We start from the raw sequence: 4360 nt of genomic DNA, 5'->3' as shown, positions 1-4360 counted from the left end.
GTGTGTGTGTGTGTGTGTGTGTGTGTGTGTGTGTGTGTGTGTGTGTGTGTGTCTAAGTTGGTGACCAGTCTAGGCATGCCGGATGTTAGCATCTCCAATGCTTGCAAACACACGAGTCTCCTTCTCATTTGCAAGCTGGCCTCTCATTAATCAAATCCGTAGCTGGGTTTGGAGTAGATATCCTCCTGCTACAAGGACGTAGGCCCTGCTGGGTGCACAATAGTCTTAACTTTGTCCCTCATACAGTATTACAGTATTGTAGGAAGTAGAGAACACAGCTGGAAGCCAAACATCTACCAGAGAGTACACCACTTTAAACAGGACCAGTCTGAACTTTTCACATCAAACTACTGAAGCTTCCTTCTTTTCCTGCATCAGCAGCAGAGTGCATCCAGCTGTTCTGCAGATGTTGATGGTGGGGCTAAATCAGGAAGAAGGACTGAAGCATCTGCAGAGCAGCTACACGCAGACCTGAAGGCCATCGCAGCTGATGCCGTTTGTTTAATGACGTTTCTTCTCCGTTTGAAGGATGATATTTTGAAGTCTTCTCAGCCCCTCTGTGCGTTTGCCATATGTTGCTCTCTTTTTGTTTTGTGATGCGTTGAGCTTTGTGTGTGAGTGTGTGTTTGCAGTTTGTCATGTTTCCGCTTTGTTGCCCAACAGCAGATGGCCCTCCATGTGCCTCCTGTCCTCTCGTCTTGTGTTTCCTTCCAGCAGGTTCTGCAGCTCTGCTCCGTCTTTAAAGAGACATTTCAACATACAGTATTTCCATCTCATTCTGGAGACAGGATGACTTCTGACATTGTTTGTCACAAACTCTTATTTACTCAACAGATTGTCAAGAAAAAACTGTTTAACTGCCTTTTTCCCCTCAAACTGTCCTTGTTTTCCCTCCATCTATTCCTCAAATAAAGACAGACAGGAACAGAAAGCCAGGAAGCTGCCAGCTCTGGGACTGTGCTACAGAAATGTTGAGGAAAATCAGAATATAAAGCGTTTCTGTTTCATATTAACATTATATTAATGAAACCCACTGAGCTGCTGTTTTTCAGGTTTTTAAACAGCTGTAGGAATTAAAGCCCTAGCATCTTTTATTTATTTATTTTTTTAAAGACTCGCTCATTTTAGACAAAGTTCTCCTGCAGAGAAATGATGGAATTGTAGCCGTTTTTGTTGAAACCCAAGAAATAACACTACAGGTGGTCCTCATAAAACTAGAATATCATGAAAAAGTTTATTTATTGCAGTAAGTCCATTCAAAAAATGAAACTTGTGTATTATATTCATTCATTACACACAGAATTGTATATTTTAAATGTTATTTCTTTTCATTTTGATTATTATAACCGACAACTAATGAAAACCCCAAATTCAGTATCTGAGAAAATTAGAATATTCTTTAAGACCAATAATAAAAAGGATTTTTAGAAATGCTGGCCACCTGAAAAGTATGAACATGTTCATCACTCAGTGCTTAGTTGGGGCTCCTTTTTCCTGGATTCCTGCAGCAATGCAGCGTGGCATGGAGTCGATCAGTCTGTGGCACTGCTCAGGTGTTGTGAGCTCAGGTTGTGGCCTTCAGCTCTTCTGAATTGTTGGGTCTGGTGTATTGCATCTTCTTCTTCACAATACCCCATAGATTTTCTATGAGGTTAAGGTCAGGTGAGTTTACTGGTTGATTAAAAACAGGGATACCATGGTCCTGAAAGGGATCCCCGATTAGTTGTAACATTAGACTTTATATGATAAACGTATACTTAAACTCTAAGATAAAGACTGTAAAAATGTTGTAGGATGTTCAGTTTTTATAATTTTTAAACTAAAAGTTTAAAAATATATTACACGGATGGGGCCATTTTATTTACACACAAAGCATTCTGGGTAAATGATGACATCAACTAGGTCATCGGTGCGAGGCTGCTAGTGAGCTTTATCCACCCTGAAGGTTAATCTGGGACAATATCTGATGATCGACTCTTTTAAATGAAACCAGAGAGCGTTGACAGAGAGAAGGTAGAAATGACTCAGCCTGTAACTGAAAATATAAATGGAGGACAACAGAGCTGCTTCATGGAAGAAGAACCTCAGCTTAGCCTGTTAGCTTTAGTGTTAGCCCCAATGCTATCACCATATTTATGTGTTAGCTCAGCGCTACACATTCTCCTCTCGTCACTGAGGTCTACATGAGAGGGGAACACAAAAATGACTCAGGGAGGACCTCAGTTTAGCTTTGTTGCGCTAGCGCCGAGCTAATACATATAAGGCAATATAGCGTGAGGGATAGCGCAAAGACTAACAGGCTAAACTGAGGTCCTCCATCCATATTTTCAGTTACAAGCTGAGTCATTTCCACCTTCTCCTCTCTGTCAACGCTCTCTGGTTTCATTTAAAAAAGCCAATCATCAGATATTGTCATAGATTAACCTTCAGGGTGGATATATCTCACTAGCAGCCTTGCACCGATGACCTAGTTGATGTCATCATTTACCCAGAATGCATTGTGTTTAAATAAAATGGCTCCGTCCGTGTTAAAATATATTTTAAAAAATTTACAAAACTAAACAGCCTACAGTATTTTTACAGTCTTTATTTTACAGTTAAAATAAATGTTTAACAAATAAAGTTTAATGTTACAAGTAATCAGGGATCCCTTTAAACCAGGTACTGGTAGCTTTGGCACTGTGTGCAGTAGTCAAGTCCTGTTGGAAAATGAAATCTGCATCTCCATGAAATAGTTCAGCAGCAGGAAGCAGGAAGTGCTCTAAAGTTTCATGGTTGCGTTGACCTCTGGCCTCAGAAAACACAGCGGACCAACACCAGCAGCTGACATGGACCCAAACCATCCCTGACTGTGGAAACTTTACACTGGACCTCGAGCAACGTGGATTCTGTGTTTCTCCTCTCTTCCTCCAGACTCTGGGACCTTGATTTCTAAAGGAAATGCAAAATTAACTTTCATCAGAGAACATAACGTTAAACCACTCAGCAGCAGCCCAGTCCTTTTTGTCTTTAGCCCAGGTGAGACACTTCAGACGCTGTCTCTTGACACAATGCGACAGCTGAAACCATGTCTTCACACATCTGTTTGGTTCTTGAAGCTCTGGCTCCAGGTCCACTCTTTGTGAATCTCCTCCACATTTTAGAATGGATTTTTCAGCTACTACCACACAAAAGTTTAGCTCAATATTTGTAAAACTGACTAAGTTGTATCCGAGTTTGTGTTGTTAATTAGCTGTGGTGGCCAGTTGCAGCCATGTATCCAATGATTACTTTCTGAAAGTAATCGGGGGGTCAGTTTCGACTCCCTATGGCAGCTGGGTTCAGTTTCGGGGGCTTTCCTGTCGTTTTTTCATTTGTGGTAGAAACTGGCGTGGCGCCACAGAGCACACTTCTTCTTTCTGCAGTGCAGAAAACAGGAAGTTATTATAATTAGTTGCATGTTTTGGTCGCCTTTCCTCTGAACTGCAGCGATGTCTAACCAGTGTGTTTATACACACACACACGTACACACAGTGCTGTGGAAACGTCACAGTCTGATTAAATTTGTCTATGTCTAATGGGTTTTTATTGAACAAACATTACATGGAGCCACTGCACTGCAGAGCATCACATGCAGGTGGAGCAGCTGTGCTGTGGCTCCATCTTGTGGCCGTTTCTTGAACTGCAAACTTCAAATTATTACTTCTTTTATTTCCTGCATTATTAAAATTAGAGTCATTAAATTTAGTTTCTCTAAAGAGATTTTTTTATTCAGCTTACTGTCTCTGAATCAATGTTGCCATCTTTCATGTTTACCTTGATGCTTCCCCCACCTTTTTATGGATTTGTGCTTTGACAACACGAGTTGAGCACAGTCTTACATAGAACCTGTGCTCAGTTTGACTTTAATCACATAATAGTTGTAAAAGGAAAACATTAATAAACATAATGAATCAGTTAACGTATCCTTAAATTATTAATGCAATATTATTCTTCAAAAGTTCATGTGATTACAAAGCATCAAGCATCTGTTAACTTTTACAGGCTTCTTGCTTTTTTGGGAGTGTGTGTGTGTGTGTGTGTGGGGGGGGGGGGGGCACTGGTGCCCATGCCCAACACCTTGGACAGGTTACAAGTCCATCACAGGGACACATACAGACAAATGACCGTTCACAGTTAGGGACAATCCATGTGTGCAACATGCAAACTCTACCCAGATAGGTCCCTGGCCAGGATTCAATCCAGTCATTTTCTGACTGAGAGGCAGGGCCGACCTGTGGCATAGGCAGCATAGGCAAATGCTGAGGGCGTCATCTAGGGGACTCCACAAATGGGGATATATATATATATATATACAGTGGTTTGCAAAAGTATTCATACC

This window comes from Austrofundulus limnaeus, unplaced genomic scaffold (assembly GCF_001266775.1).
Source record: "Austrofundulus limnaeus strain Quisiro unplaced genomic scaffold, Austrofundulus_limnaeus-1.0 Scaffold28, whole genome shotgun sequence".
NCBI classification, from domain to species: domain Eukaryota; kingdom Metazoa; phylum Chordata; class Actinopteri; order Cyprinodontiformes; family Rivulidae; genus Austrofundulus; species Austrofundulus limnaeus.
This window is presented reverse-complemented; position numbering follows the sequence as displayed.